Raw genomic sequence first — 17402 nt, 5'->3', positions numbered from 1 at the left:
AGGCCTTGATTTCAATCGCTTTTCTTAGTAAGGATAGTTTGAAAACTTTCGAAGTTAGCTACCTGAATTTCAAACTAAATATTCATCAGCGATAAAAATTTGTTCCACGGTGTTTTTTTCCAAAGATCGCATAATAGAGATATCAAAATTTGTTGTTTTCGCAAGTGGAATTGACGTCGGGAAAGGCTTCTGCAAAACAACCCCAAAAAAACATCTGCTTTGCATAGAATCTGCAAACATCTTATTTTCGTGGATTAATGTGCTTAAATAATGAAACGTGAATAAGTTCAACATTTTAATGTTTACAGTTTACATGCAGCTTTTGCACAACCTTAATAACGTTTAAAATCTGCTTTTGAAAATTTTATTTGCAGGTGACTTACTTCCGCTGTGATTTTCACTATGGTGGCTTGACAATTGAATCTAGCTAATCAAGTGCGACTTTTGCCCGAAAATGAGCAGAACTTTTGAAAATGATCTCAGCAGAAACACTTTAATAATCACAATGACATTGCAATGAAATGAAGGGATAAACATTTAGAATAAGCAGATACTCGGCTTGACATACGAACTACTGACTATGAAATGTGAAACTCGTTTATTAAAAAAACTAGCATTGTACAGTAACTTATGAAGCAGAGGTTTCGACAAAAAATAAGGCAAGAATTTTCTTTGTTGAATTTCACTAGCATGGGAAAACTCTGATTAACGAAAGACCAGCGTAACTCAAGTAGCTTGCGTGACAGAAGAAAGCTTGTTGTCATAAGGTATCATTTGAGATAGCTTTCTAACCGAATTCGGAAGCTGGATATGCAAAAAATTATTCGAATAGCGTGGTGTATAGTGGCACCGCGAATGCATGTTACCATAAATCAAACTTTGCGAGCGGTCCTGTAAGATATATCTCATTAGTTGATGGAAAAACGGGAAGTTCCTGGAATGCTTGAAATATACGAGGAATGATATGTATTACTTTCTTAAAAAACGAAAAAACGAATAGTCACAACTCACAACCAAAATTGTAGATTTGGTTAAATAATAGTAAAAAATACAAGAATTGAATATATACTAGTAATAAGAATGCTTACTTTTGTTGATTCCAATGGATTATTCAAGACTTGTCTTTGCTCTAAAAGTTGATGACCACTGACTGTGAGACGAAACGATATTCAACTAGATCTCAACACAACTGATTGATTGCTCTAAACCGACGACTTTATAGCGGAATGTGGCAGGTGCAATGGCTGTCGTGAAGAAGAACGGACCAGTTAGTGATTAGATTTAACGTATAATCATAGAGTTGACCGCTTAAATTGAGAAGTATGAAGGATCGTTTTCTTCAGCCATGGCGATTATATAGATTTAATTGGGGAAGTCAACAAGTGACAGGAAACCGGCGGGCTATTGCTGATAAAAGTATTCGGCCTACTGAATTAGCTGACAGGTTTCACATTACACATTTTTGCTGCTGATATTTGTCAAACTGCTCCAGAAGGCTCCTAAAATCAACTGTTCAAATTTAAAACATAAAAGTTTTTCGTCTCTTCTCGATTCAAATGGCGACGATGGTGAAATAGGTGCTTTAATTTAAGAGTGCATTTTCATTTCAATAACAGCTTTAGATGTCAAAATCAATCTTTTTATTTACTCTTATTGAACAAAAGAAGTTTCAAAAACAGCATGGAAAACCAATTTAAAAAAGTTGAAACTAAAGGTTGTTTTGGAATCTAACTGGTATCTATCTGACGTCGGCTTGAAGAAAGAATTCTAAAGGAAGACTGTTGTTAAAGAAACCAAGTTTCAGGGAAACTATAGGCATAATATTTGTAAAATGAGATTGTTGGGTTTCGAGCGGGTAAAGGGGAATGGCGCAGGCGTCTTGCAGGGTATAATTCCATTTCAATAGAATTTTACGATAGAGATACCTTAGAATATCAGAATGTATGAAATGTAAGATTTGTTGGTACTTATTTAGTCTCTTAAAGGCTGCTTTGGAAACTAGCTGGAATCATGACACAGGTCGACTAGCAGCCCACAATACTCAAATTTCAACTTTCGCAATAAGCCAGAATTGCTCGAAGCTTTAAACAATATACTGACAGTGCGTGGGGAATTAAAATGAACATGTGATCACTAATCTTATAACACATAGAGAAGACGAGGAGGGGGGGGGGGGGGGTGTTGGTAAGAAGTGTTGCCTTTCTCGCTTATTAAATGTCCTAGTCTCTAAACAAAGAACTTGATATCTACGTCAATACCGTTAGCTTTTTCTTAGTTTTATTGTTAGTTCAGTCAATCTATTGAATATTCATGCACTGTTTATGATGACAAAACAGGACACTTTCAATGATTGGTTATAATTTCATTCTCTCGCGTGAAATCAAATGAAAACAAAACAAATTTAGAAAAAGTCATCACATTCACCTTTTTGAAACATCAAGGCAATATGTATAATCAGACTGCAAAAAAAACATGGGATGTTTTTAACTTTGCGAAAAAACCCCAAAACTTTTCACAAATAGTTGAATATAAACCGAAGTATTTTTCAATGAAATATTCTAGGTTGAAAGATCTAGTAAATAAATATAAGAATAATAAATATTCGAAGTTTAGGTGAAGTTCTGGCACTTTTAAAACACAGTTTATGATTTAAACTAGTGATGATAAGGTTTAGAATTTAATGAAATAAGCGTTCAACTTTTATTTTCAATCATTCCGAAATAAGATTAAGCCTTACAAATGCCAGTATAAAGACGTGTTAAATTAAATGCCTTCTCGATCCAGGCAAAAGTTTTTGCTGTTAGCACAATCGGCCTTGGTAAGGCCTGGGTTAAGATAATCTACCTGGCGATCTGGAGGTGCTTCTATCAATCTGATGTTGACCTGTATCTAACATTCAGATCACTGAAATCTTCAACTTAAAACTGATATCTCCAAAGGAGTCATGTTGGCAATTTTTGCCGCCATTTAATGATTCTCTTTTTATTTGAATGCACTTTTGCAAATCTTGAAGTGATCCGTCGCGGTAAGATCATTCATTGTAAGGAAAACCGAATTTATATTTCTACATAAACATGATTTTTCTGAATAAACTAGAATAAACCTTTCCTCGCCACAGTTGACGATGAATATTCATTCCAGCGACAGTGGTTAAATGTATTTTGTAGTTAAAATGTAGGTAATAAAATATTTCAGATATTGAATAAAAAGTCCATCTTAGTGGTTTTTCCTTGGGTCAACAATCTCTATGAAGTTATACATTTGCAATTCTTACAGTTATGAAAGAAAAAGGCTTGAAGAATGAGCTCGATAATCACTGTATTTGCTTCTGCAAATTGTGCTTTGTTTAAAAGAGTGAATTTTTGAACTTCATGTGATTCCATTTTATAATAACTAGATTAAAAAAAAGTAAGCTTCTTTTCAACTTTTAAATAGCGCCTAGAAACTAGAAAATATTTTGGTTTGCAATAGAATATACCATAAAATTGTCGATTGAATCTTTACATGATCTAAATAAACGCCTCTTTAACTACTTAGGTCGGTCGTTTTGTGCAATTCCAACAGCAAGTAATTATTCTTGCTTGTTTTCTTTAACCAACGGGAAGCCTAAATAGGTCTCCTATTATCAAGACAAACTATTAATTTGGTTACAACATTGACTACAGCTTTCGTTGATTTCAATTAATACCAATTCATTTGCGCACCTGGTACAAACATTGATGCATTGCTGACAATCATATCGAATTAGAAAAACTATTCGGACGACTAATTGTGTGGTTACAGTCCGACCAAAAAATTTCAGCAAGTGATTTGGCCAACATCACATTCGGACTGGAACGAAACTCAAATATGTCATTTGAAGCATCCCCGGCTGAGCTTTGATATTGAAACGATTGATCTTGATGGCGAAAATCTCTTTAAAAAGGGCATTTTCTGGTGTTCAAAAAGGCTTGGACTCTCAATTTTTTCTAGCTCAACTCCGCTATGTGGAACCCAATTTTACCACCCTGGCTACGCTAATGGTTATGGCTACCTGAAAAGTGTGGAAGTGTAGCATACAAAAAATGTATGCTACACTTCTTTTTGGTCTGAATATCTTGTGTAGCCTGCTGTACGATTGTTTCCTTTTAAGAACAAACCATGCTTATATTTTTTTAACTACCTTCAAATAGACAAGTGTACCTCTAACCTACTTCTGTTTTAACTTCGACAATCAGATCTCAGTTGTTGAAATACAAATACTGACTTCAGCATTATAATGTTGATTCGTCTATTTCTTTCTAGATAAATTTGGTTAGTTTAAAATAACACCTGCAAATGATTCATGAAACTTCAGAATTCAACCTGCTCATAGGAGTGGTAATGGCGAAGAAAAGGTGGATTTTTTTCAGTACAGTAATAACCCGCATGTAAGAACCCAAGTATTTAAGAATCTTCTGGCAAAAATTTACTTTTTTAATACTCCAAAATATAAGAACCTGCTTAGCCAAAAATTTACAACATGTTCTTATATGTGGGGTTTAATCATTTAATTTATCTACTTTCAGCCAAAAACTAAAAAGATGATAAAAAATTAAATTGTTAAAATAAAACTAAAAATGCACGATGTATGTTGAATTTGAACTGATATTATGAAGAAATTATTGCTACAATTTTATCTACAATACTGAATCATTGTTCAATTGTTGATGGCCTTTTGGTAACATTAGTACATTATCAAATATTTGAAATGAAAAACAAAGCAGATCTATTGCTACTCTCTGATAATCAGCAACAATATCTACTCTATAGAAGTTAAGAACCTGATTAAGAACCTAGTTGGCATAAACTGTCAAAAAGTACCCTATAATACAAAGACTCTTGAAAGAAGCAATGTATAAAAATGCTTTATAAACAGAAGATTTTTCCTACTATCTTTTGAGCTACAAAACTGGGGTTGCGTAAGAGGAGCAGTGGTGGATTTAGGGGGGGGGCAACTAGGGGCAGTTGCCCCTCCCTCACCGACTTGAAGCAAGTCTGGCACCCCTTTTTTGAAAATTGTGCGCCTCTTTTGAAGAATTAGAATCGGGTGAAAAAGTTTCTGAGACTTCTAGGTTAATTTATTTCAAGGATTTCCAAAAAGTATACAACATTTATTGTGAAAAATGTCCTTACAAAATGAATACAGCGTACACTCGTCATCAAATCAAATTATCTGTACAAGCATCGTTCTTCGCGCAATAATGTAAACAAGAAACGCAAATAGTACAATGGATCAGAAAGCAGGGCAGAAGAGTACAGTTGTAACCCGTTGTAAGGAATTTTGAAGTGACCAGGAATAGTAGTAGCTCTTTATAAGGAGGGTTTATTAAAAGGAAACTCGCTCAGCCACAGCAATTTCCTATGCAAATATTGAAAAGTCCATTTTGTTATGAGTTTGTTTTATTGGAAACGGATTATAATTGAGCTTTTTCATAGTTATTGCTCATATGGTAGCCAAAAGAAGTCTTCTGAGGTTTTACTTTTGTCTATCATAGAGATGAGCTTCGTGGAAGAGAGCCAGGAAAGTTTGACGATAATAAGGATTACATCAAAGGATTCGGTAGATTACACAATCAGCAATATCGAATATTTTCTTTCATTTTTATTCCTTGCGGTAAAATTCGACATCTTATCTTATCTTGAAACGACCCTGTGAATTTCTACAGCAGTTAAGTCTTTTGCAGAAAGCAAAAGCTACTCTGGTTTGCGTTGTATCTGAAATTTTACAATATAATTCACGGGCCTATTTCTTTTTTACTTTGGTTCCTCCTTAATTCAGCGAGCCTCTTTTGCTTGGTATACTTTTGCAGATGGGAAGGAGGTTCATTTGAGCAAGAAAGTTTGAATAAAAGTCTTATGAACAAATTTGATAAATGATAAGGCATTAAATTAACGTAGACGGTTAGACCATTAAAGCTACTGTTTGGAAGAACCTGCTAACTACAATACCTGCCAAATTATCTTGTACACTAACGTCAGTTGTCAAGGGCAAATTCAGCCATTCCCTTCCCTCTTTTGAACAAGGTTGGTTTGAACAAAGCGACGTAGAGGATAAGGAAGTACCTTCCTTCCTGCGACCTCTATGGCATTTTTCTAAATTATCAATATTGTTTAAAGGGAAAAGGGGTGCGAAAGAAGGAGTATCCGGGAAAAGAATTCAAAATATAAAGGCAAAACGTGTACTGCTGGATGTTCCAAGTACTTTGGCAATTATTCCACCACATTAGTGGCTTATTAGAAATTGCAAGGTCCAAATTAAAACTTCTGAGATGAGTTAGTATTCAGGCAAAACTAAAAAAATGTATTTTCTATGTTTTGAAGGGACTGACTGAAAATTAATGTTAAATCAGATATAAAGATATATAGAAAGTAAGAAACACTTGCATTAGGTTGCAAATAGAAGAAACAAGTTCAAACTTCAATTTTGAAAACAGCTAGAAAATACTTTTTGGTTGAAGGTTTGACACGTTATCAAAATCCAAAAAAGTTGAAAACAGCGGTGATATTTAACGGGGCTATACAGTATCTTAATTTCAGTATTTTGAAAGAAAATGAAAATGAATAATTTGATTCTCAATATTCTAAATCAAAAAAGAGTATGTAACTTGTGTCTTAGTCTAATGTTTTCGAAAGTGTGAGCTTATATCTTTACAGCTATCGTCTTTACAAAAGTAGGTTTTGAATGAAATCTTCTGGCCCAAGCTTTGTACGAAAAATATTGACACAAACATATTTAGCACAAAGCGGCAAGGCCTAATAAGCAATGCAAAGTTTAAATAATGTTTTTCATTCTAAAGTCAACAGTCTGAATCATTCCAGGAACTTGCGCATTTGAGTTTGGGTTTTTGCCAATCGTTTTAATCATTACTGTTAAAGTAGTGTGCATCCTGCTTTTAACCCTCAAAATCTGCTACCGTAGTGAGATTTGAAGATTCAGATGCAATTTAGACAGTCAGCATTTTGGAAGTTGAAAGTTTTCATAAAGATGTCTTGCTGCTTGACATTAGACTTTTTCATCACATTGAATCGATTAGCAAAATTGATCTATAAGCTATTGGTTGTATGCATGTGTTAACTTAGCATGTATCCATGTAATATTTATAACTTCAGAGTAACGGCCTTTTGTCTTTTTCTGTCCTGTAGTGCTCATTTCTCAGATAATTCATTTTACTTTTACTGTACAATGCAAATTGATGTACCGCGTGTACAATCATTAACAGCGTCCCTCAGCAAGCCAAAATTTTTTTAGCATTTATTTCCAAATCAATCTCGTTGGTACGCTGTTTCATGATAACTTCATGCAAATTAACCATCTAGAGGGCTCAAAGAGATACTTCTTAAGTAACCCAGTTATAGAGGATAGAATAGATATGATAATCATTAATATGAAGTTTATCACGAAAAACCAGAGCTCATAGATCCTTTGCAACATTTAAAACTAGTTACAAGTTTGGAAGTTCGTTTTGAATAACGATTAGAGTAAAAACCTACAACTTGTTAGGATTGCTCAAACCAACAATCTATTCATTTATTATTTTAAAGATTAAATGAAAAATAAACTCTTTCTAGTTTACTGTTATTGGATGGTTTTGTATAAAGGAGACTAGACTTAGATAAGATATATATCGAATCTAATCTAAGAGTTTAATAACCTTATTTAAAAGGTATATGAGTTATTTAAAAATGTTTTTTTAAATTTTTATAATATGTTTATCCTAAAAGATTGGTTTGTGAACAATGTTGTGATGCTTTTGTTTACATCTTCTTATCGGGCCATTTTAGTCGCTGTTGCATACGAGGTTTGCGTAGAAGCAGCCTCGATTGCTTTAACACAAGCCTGATAGGTTAAAGCGCCTATGTTATAGCATCTATCTTACATTTGCCAAGATATTGTCTGGCGAAAATGCGATCTTTTTTGTGTAGTGCTTCAACTTCAATTGGTAACAGTCACTAGGTAACATGTCGCACAGGCAAGCTCATACTTTGGCACAAGTTCCTTAAGGTAGTGGGATGCAATTTCAGTAAAACATTTGCAATCAAACATAAGAATCTTGCTTTCAATCTTTCATGATACGCACAGCCAGTGCAGATGCTTCTATAGAGTACCGAAGTGTGACGTCATCAAAAATCTATTTTTAGAATTTCTTAAATTTGGCCGCATAATCTGAAAGAACGGCATAAAATACCTCTCAATGTGCAAAATTAGCTAGATACATTCCAAATTAGGCGAGATATGGCCAACAGAAGATTTGAAGTTTGCTAACGGATTACTGTTATTCTGGCCTGGTTCATAAAGTTATGAACCAAGACCAAATTACAGAGGTTTGATGGGGCAAGAGACTGTGCTAATGTGGCCATATCTCAGCCAATTCGTTATTCCTTTAACTGATTTTGCATATTTATAGGTATTTTATGTTGCTCTTTTAGGTTCTGGGATCAAAATTCAGAAATTCTAAAAATAGATATTTATGACGTCATCACTTCGGTACTCTATACCTAAATTTTGTGCTTCGTCTTTGGGCTTCAAAATGTCCTAAACGATCTTTATAAAAAGCATTTGACTTTTGCATTTCTTTCAAATGTATCATTTACCAGAATTTCAATGTACAAACTAAATGGGAAAGTAGATTACCGACGACAGCCTCAAGGAACTTTTGAGGAGGAGTGATCAATATTTTAAATAGCCTGGATGGTTTTCTGCAAGAATTGTGACGTGAATTTTATACAATCAGCGCTTTTTCTCTAGATTTTATTTCAATCAGAAGTAGAAAAAGTACTTGCTTGGCTTAACAAGCTGTCATGTTTTGTTTTTTGTTTATTATTGTTTTTTATATATAAAAGAAGGCTGACGAAGCAATGGCAATGACTACGTGTAAAGGGAAGCTGAATCCAACACGAAAAATTGAGGAATCAAGAACATCTGGAATAAAATGAATGGAGCCTGGGAATGTTTAAAAGTAAAGAACACCCTTTGCTTAAAATTAAATAACACCCATTATATATATATGAAAAATTAACACCCATTATATACAATGAAAAAGTGGCTAAAGTTTTAACATTGATCCATCACACGAAAGATATAAAAAGAGAACTGAACTTTCAAAATATATCTGGAAATTGAAGGAACAAGGAAAGATACCAACTATTAAATGGAAAATTGTCAAGAGAATAAAGAGCACAGCTAGAAGTAATTTTTGTAAGTAATGCCTGACAGAAAAATTTTATATAATTCAATCTTTAGGTGACAATAAAATACTTATTAATATAACAGAATTTATAAACCAATGTAGACACCAGAACAAACTTTTGATTAGCAATTTTCGATCTTAGAATGTAGCTGTTGCGATTTATCGCTCTACACAATTAACTTCGTCTGATTGTGCTCGATTATTCGTTTTCACCGTTATATCTTGCTTGCTGTTAATGTGATGATTGTTTACACATGAAACTCAGAGTTGTGTGGCAATAGTCTATTTATTTTAGTCTATCTAATCGCTCCGATAAGTTGAGCACTCTAGACAGCAATATGATAATTACTATAATATTTGAATAGAAATTGGTTGAAGATTCTGCACGATCAGATGATACCGATACCAACAATGTGCTATTTCTGCGATTAAATCTATATTGCAAGTATCTATCAACTGCTTTTTGCGGAATATCAAATATGTATGCACTTTATTTTATCTAAAGCTTTGTATCTAGTCGGCTAATTTTGGCAATTCCATTAAGGGTTTACCTAGATTATGTATACGGTTGGAAAATAATTAATTAGTAATGAATTTTTATAGTGGTTCGCCTCAAAAGAAAATGGTTTCTGTTATTGCATTGAGTAACCACAAAAAGACAAATTGACTTATTCAAAAGCTTTATATCCAAATTTCCATAGTCGCAATTCTTTCCAATAACTTTTTTTATAAAGGAAGAGAATCACACAAAAAGATTAAAAGCTTATAATGTTGTCTAGTGTAAACACAGTTCATTTCAAATCTGCTGAGTCTGTGTCTACCACAAAATAAATAATCTTTTTATTCTGCTGTGAAAGAGGAAAGTATGAAGATTTGGGGTCCTTTTTATGTTCCCATGATTTGAAAACTTACCAAGAAGAATTGTCGCTTCTTTATTTTATTTTCCTCAAAGTAATAATGTATCAACTGTAAGGAATATCTTTTGATTTAAATCAAAATATTTTCATGTGCTATTATCAAGAAATCGCCATTGTTTCAGATTGAAGGAACATCAAGAGAAGGCAGACTTTACGCGATGTATTTTTGCAACGTCGCTTTTATTTGCAAGCACCTAGACTTCAAAACAAATCAGAAAGGTCCCGTAACTTGGTTGTAATGAGTTGCCATGTTGAAATGGTTATTTATTAAAAATTTTTGCCCACTGCTAGTGTTTCTGCTGCTGCCGCCATATCTTTGAGAAATTTTATCATAAAAATCACCCTGGGCTCTACTGTTAGACACTATTCACGTCCACAAACTTGAAACTATTTTCAAAACTTAAGAGACCCGTTTCTTTTTATGAATCATAGGAATTTAGAAATAATTCTTAGCGAAGACAGGTATTATGAAGGGATGGTATCACAGCAGTATCAGTTTCGTGTAGTTGCATTTATGCTGGTTTTATATCCGCAAATCCATTGCACTACATTGTATTATAAAAAGGCTACTGATAAACACAAGAGATTGGATAATGATTCTTAGCTGCTTAGGGTGACAATAAACTTGCACATTTTACTAAAATAGGTTAAATGAAAAGAAATCTCAATAACCATAGGTGTTTGACTCACCGACACTCAATCAGGCATGGCATTCGCTTGGCGACATCTGTATTCTTAGTGCATTAGAATGCTGACCTAAAAGAAAGCTAAGCAGCTTTATTACGAGTCAATTTTGGGTGACGCAAGCATTCAGCTGTCTCAAAGCTTGTTAAAATGTTTACTCAATATCCGTCCGCAACATTTGCAAACACACATAATTATGAACCAAAGATGTGATTTGCCCTGCAAATTTGCTGTCACTGCAATCACTGATTGGTTAAAAGAAGCTAAGATAAAGCCGATAAAAGCCAGCTGTGTTTTGATTGGTGCACTGAACACGGCCTCCTCTACTTCCAGCTTCTAAAAATGCTTGTTAAATTCAAAAAGGTCCCTTTCCTTTCGCATTTCATGCTTTGTTACTTTTGTGAAACTACCTAGACCCTGCTCAGCCCTGACACTGTTTCTTAATCATTTTTGTGCTCCTTTGACATCGTGCCTCTTTGAGTGAGGCACGAAGGCCTCGAGCCAGTATATGTCTGCCCACAGTGGCTTGGGGGCAACAGTGTTATCCACTTCATCACCGTTTCGATATAAAGCATTAATAAGGATGTTATTATAGGGGGCGGGATGAAATAGACGAGTTTTGGTACGATTTCGATGAAGCAACATAGATCGGGTGTCATAATAAACGGAGGTGTGATAGCATAAAGCAATTGGTTGATTGCACAAGCAGCTGTATCTGTGTACAGCAACAGAAAAGGAGGTATGAAAACTGAATTAGATAATGCCTTTATGTAAAAACAATTTTATAGGAAAATTTGCTCCACAGTTAAAATGAATACACGATAATTCTTCCCTCCATTCAAAATTACAAAGGGAGGGTCATTATAAGGTGAAATGGACAGTAAAACTTTGGCGGCGCTGGCCACGCGCTTTTTAGCACCAGAAAATGCCCTTCTACTAGCAAGGAACGCCATTTTTACCTGAAGGAAACGCCTGTGATTCACTTTTGGCTATTTAAAAGCAGTTTGAAAATCATAGGATTACGTCACAAAAAGTACGTTACCAAAATATTACCCCTCCCCCAACATTTTCTCATCGGATTTAGACGAATAACAAGATTGATCCTGCCAAGAACTGGGGCCGCTACTAAATGAGCCTACAAACAAATGTTGTAGATAAGGAATTTAAGTTGCAAAACGACAGGGCTGATTGAATACTTCAGCATTATTGCAATGGTGATAGAATGTTCAACAGATGAAAATGTTAAACAACATGTCTATGCATTGAAACATGTCAGTAAAATTCTGCAAGTGTGTCTTGAATGTCAAAATCAAGAACTGGGTGAAATGGATGTAAGAGAGGCCAGTTGCCAACGCTCTCATAGCTACAATTCTTATTGAATACACTTTATTTGCGTGGTTGGTAAGCATATCAAAATTTCATCAATTCGAACGATAAAAATTTCTCATTTTACTCTATTGTCTTATATTAGGTTTAGGCAAGAAAGCACTTGCCAAAGAAGTAGAGAGGGCAATTATTTTAGCTATTTGCACCTTATATTATAAATGAACTCTCGAAATAAGCAACTATGACTTCGCTTCAATGACATTTTTACAAAGTCAAACCTTCATTTGCCAAGTAGATAATGCGACAAAAATGTTTGCATAGAAGTAGTTATTTAATTTAGCGAAAAAACAGTTAGAGTTATCTGAATGCTATTTGCATAGTTTGTGACTTTTGAAGGTCAAAATCACTGACACATAAGCAAAAATTACTGCTTCGTGTATTGATAAAAAATCAAATTTATTATTCACTTAATAACATAAAACACTTTAAAGTTGAGAGGTGAGCAATTTTTACTTTAGGTTTTTTTTACAGCAGTTCTTCAAGAAAAGCTGCTAATGTCTATAATTAGATCAGTCGAAGCAAAAAAGAAACCCCTTCTTTAATGAAATATGCCTTTGAAAAATTATCGACAAAGGAACAATGGAGGCTCAAAATCGCCCTTGGAAAAGATGACGAATTTCGGAACAAAACCAAATTTAGACTCTGCAAAAATATTTCTGTGTGTCAGATTCCTAAAATAGTTTCTTCTTATCATTGTGCATTTTAAAGATCAAATTCAGCAAAAGCGAAGCTACAATTTCTATCTCAGTTAATTAGCTAGTTGGTATTAACCAGTAGCTCTATCATGGTGAAACCGACTTTATACGAATATGCATCTAACTGTTTCTGTTATGCAAACGCTGCAGAAATAGATGAAGAAAACATTTAGCTTGAGTTGAATTAATACCAAGGAGGGTATAAATTATGGTTACTCACATTTTTAACGAAAAAGATTTATTTTCGTCCGTTTAATCGATCCTCTCAGTGGAAGAACTGCGATGAACATCAAAAATGAAAAAGCTTATAAAACATCTTGGCAAAGGGTTTTTGCATCGCTATCATATTTATAATCCAATTCTGTAGATGGAGCTTCTGTTCTTAACACAAGCTTTCTCAAAAAACCCAAAACTTTCTTTTGAAATAAAGTCAATGATCTGCACACTAAACGATTTTGCAGAAGACGAAATGTCTTTAATGGTGCGTTAAAGCAATTTTCGCACAGTTGTTTAGTCTCACATAAAAAACTCCAGCCTAGTATGCTGTAGGAGCGCCAATTTTAGATAAATCTTACCACAGTTTTTTGTCGAAAAAGGCTGGTCAAATTTAAAATGTTTGTATAATATTCTAGCCAGTATCCCACTTTTGATGGATTACGGAAGCTTTGCAGGTACCTTCAGGTAAAATACAATGCCAATGACGAGTCTCCATGACACATGAATTACATGAAGAATTTATGCATTGCTTTAATTTAATTATGTGTCTAAACGATCTTACTGATAAGTATAATGATTTTTCACTGTCTGTTAAGCCACTTTTCACTGACACTGATAAAGTTTGCTTATCAGTTATCTTTATCATAAATACCGAATTTGAGGGGGGTTACCTTGCCATTTTTTAAATTCTCCACCCTTTCATCGCTTTCACAACTAGGGAACTAGAAATGAACAAAATCAAGACCGATTTATATTCACCAACAGGAATTGATGAATCAATTGTTTTAGATGTAGAAAAAGAAAAATCATTCAGGTATTTAAAAAGGAGCTGCAGGTCCCCTTTGAACCGTTTATCTTTAGTAACGTATCTTCTTTATACTCTGCATCAGCTTGAAATAGTAACTACTAAAACAGCATCTCCTATATGATGCATCACATCTACAACATCGAAGGAAAAAATATTTTTGTATCTATATTGCTAATCTGCTTGGATGCAAGCATAGGTGAATGGAAATACTCATCAAAACCGTTAGTAGTATAGTTTTTTCTTCACTTCAAAAATCTTTTCTTCACTTTCTTTTCTTCAAAACATTGCTTCAGATGAATTTTCGGCGGATGAGCTTTGTCGAAAAAAATTTCGGACAACTTTTCAGAATTTCGTCGTGACAAAATTTCATCGTGGATTTTTACCACTAAGATAGCAACATATTACCAAAATCTTAAGAGGCAAAACCATACAGGTTGCTTTGTATTCAATCCCATCCTATAGGTACTGGCTTCAAATTAAATTAAATTAAAGCGATATATTTCCTCAGTTTATGCGGGTGTGGGTTGAAAAATTATGCTTTTAGCATTCAAAGAGTATAATGAGAGTAAAAGTGTAAATGTAAATGTAAGATTCGGAAAGCATAAGACCATCTCCAGCAGGAAAAGTTGGTCTCGAAATTGTGCTTTCTGCAGAGTTGAAAATTTGGGTTGAAAAGTGCAAAAACCTTGAACCAATGAAAGAAATAGTACAGTTGAGCATGAAAAGATGGAATCCTTTGAAACCGGTGAGAAAGCACAGTTCAAACAGTAGCGTAAACAGGGCGGTAAGATGGAGCGGGGGGAGGTAGCATGCATGCAGAATCACGAAGGAGGTTAACCTTCTGGACCTAAGAGAACGCCATTTCTTAACCAAACCAAAGACATTTACGGGCATTGGGGGTGGCGTCTGCCCCCTTTGCTACGCCACTGAGTTAGAACTACTTTTGTCAAACGATAGTGAAAAGAAGCTAGTTCAAGAACTGACAATGATGATGATGGCGATGATGATGATGATGATGTCTCCGATAAAAATAATTATGAAGATGATGCAAATGAGGAAAATGACGTTATTGACATTGAATGGATTAAAAGGATACATAAATTTGATTCTTGACTTCAAGTAATAGTTTTTCTATGCGAATTCTTGAAAATCTTCAATGCAAAAAATTTTGTCACCACAAAATTTCGTTTCCTTTTGAATTTAGTTGAAGAAAATTTCTTCGGAATTTTTTGTAGTTAATGTATACAGAGATGAAAGAAAGTGACAAATCGCTACCAACTATCCAAAAAAAATTTATCCGAAGAAAAGTTTAATCATTTTTATAAAATCTAGTCATTTTTTCATATTTTTCCCTCTGATGGGTATCACTATACGCGATTTAGTTTACTTCTCCTTAAAAGGAGTCAAGAACATTAGCAACTTGGTCTCGCGTAATTATTTGAACTTAAGAAGGTCCGCAACGCTGTAAAGCAACTTCCTGTCAACAGAGATAAAAAGCACGTTTGACCTATAATAAAGATTTGGATATCAAATGAGAAATACAGAGTAAAAGCAAAGGGCTTGATCCAAAAGAAAGAAAAAATAGATATGTTCCAAAATAAAAAGTAGAGATAAGTGTTAGGTAAGTTTCTAAAAGCAAAGTTTTTTCATACATAATGTCTTTCAAAAACATACTTCACCTATCACCCTTCAATTTTCCGAACTTGAATGCAAGGCAAAAAAATTTGGTTATCTTTGAAAAATACTAGAGAATAAAAATGATATTGTTAAAAATTTAAAAATTACCAAAACATTTATTTTATTTGTTGAATAATTAAAAAAAAATTCCTTGTTTTGTGTGTTAGGAGTTTTCAAAAAATAGGTCTAATGATGACGTAATCATGAAATATTTTTTGAAATACTTTTTATAATATACTTGTCATTTGTGGAGCGGCATCACTTTGCATAGAAAAATTGTCGAATAAGATTTGATGCATCATTTTTCAGTCTTTTTGATGCCTTGACGAAAAATTGCTGCTAGAACTAAGTTTGGGAAAAAGCTAGCGAAAATAGAACTGATTACCATGACAAAATCTTTCAGCAACAGATGTGAAATAGTAAAGTTTAATTGCATTATTTCGAAGATTTTTTTAATATAACAATAAATTTTAATTAACATCATTGATAACTCGAATCTCTGTATCAATTCTCAAGCGAAGCAATTAAATTATAAAGTATTGCCGAAAAAGGCTTAATTATGTAATCGAAAATGAAAAAAAAGATAATAAGCATAATTAATCATAGATTTTAGGGATGCAAGACCCACAGAACTATTGTGATGATGATATGTTCTTTCGCTTCGACATCTATTGGTAATATGAAAGCTAAGATATATCTAGTCCTATTTTGTGAATTAGTTGAAGATTTACTTTATCCGCAAACAACAAACAGATATTATTAAAATATATTTGTCGGTTATAGACGGTATTTCAGACAAGAAGGCTCACCGTAGCTTCACACCAGTCTGGTAATTCATAGGCAAAACATTGTAGAAAACTAATTCGACATTGTACCCTTCGGTTGATGTGGCTAAATGTCAGGGTGTGCATGCAATATGTGATCGAAAAAATTGAAAACTTCACATCACTGTCAAATCGTTGTCACCAGTGACACCAGACTATTGTACACTATCGTAAATATTGCTGGTACCAGAGATATCTAAGGTGTTAGAGTTTCTAAACAGGAATGAAATATTGGTTGTTGCATATGCTACGAAGGTGACTAAAATTATTGTCCGTGTTTCAAACATCATCCAAATCGACCATGCCAAATATTAAGTATCAAACTACCAGAAAAGCCTCTTTTTATACGCTTTTAGCCCCCCCCCACTTTTTTCAGACCCCCACTTTTCTCAATGCTCCGCGGTGCCTGAACATAGCTGCGTTTACAGGGAACTGGCCGATTTCCCCCCCTTGGTTTGAGTAAGGCGGTTTTTAAACATGGTTTTTAATTCTGCATCTATATTACTCTATCCATTTTCTGAACTACACATTTTGTAAAAGAAAGCACTTCATGAGAAGGTTATGATTCATTCCTCAAAAAGTTTAGAAGTTCAGGGCAGGGTTTTTGAAAACTAACGAAGTTGGAAATTTAGATATTCATAATTTTACAAAGAAATTGCTATATGCAAGAGTAAAATATTTCGTTTTGTGTCAATAATGTGCTGAACACAAAATCCCTATAGTGCGAAAAAGTGTCTGTATAGAAAGTGACAGGTTTTCTTTGAGAGCTGATGTTATAATGTTCAGGATTTTTATGAGAAATATAGCATATTTAAAGCATTTCATCTTCTCCATCACTCAGCATGCTCAGTAACGTGAAACTTTCCAATTTTACGTTAAAAACGTTTTGGCGATGAAGTTAGTAAATAGCTAAGAGGGTCTGAAGGCTGGGCTGAAAGCACTTATAAGTAACGTGTAATAAGAAAACATGTGGAAATGAATAGATC

At 34.0% G+C, this 17402-nt stretch overlaps 1 protein-coding gene across 4 annotated transcripts in view; it reads right to left on the bottom strand.

Annotated features, from left to right (window-relative positions):
- The window catches only part of LOC135686798 (neuropeptide FF receptor 2), a 41769-nt gene that overhangs the window by 9506 nt on the left and 14861 nt on the right, over nucleotides 1–17402 (bottom strand). The window contains exons 1-3 of one of the 4 annotated variants that reach the window (XM_065203141.2): nucleotides 16402–16774; nucleotides 10817–10882; nucleotides 1089–1244 (exon numbers count right to left, since the gene is read on the bottom strand). The gene's annotated coding sequence lies outside the window, so the exon portion shown is untranslated. Of the gene's footprint in view, nucleotides 1–1088; nucleotides 1245–2424; nucleotides 2441–10816; nucleotides 10883–16401; nucleotides 16775–17402 lie in introns of those variants that run through there. The other 3 variants (XM_065203140.2, XM_065203142.2, XM_065203143.2) reach the window with 3 other exon arrangements.

This window comes from Rhopilema esculentum, chromosome 6 (assembly GCF_057945365.1).
Source record: "Rhopilema esculentum isolate cy_ngs chromosome 6, ASM5794536v1, whole genome shotgun sequence".
NCBI classification, from domain to species: domain Eukaryota; kingdom Metazoa; phylum Cnidaria; class Scyphozoa; order Rhizostomeae; family Rhizostomatidae; genus Rhopilema; species Rhopilema esculentum.
Note: the sequence above shows the minus strand (reverse complement) of the source record. Positions and strands in the feature narration are given on the sequence as shown.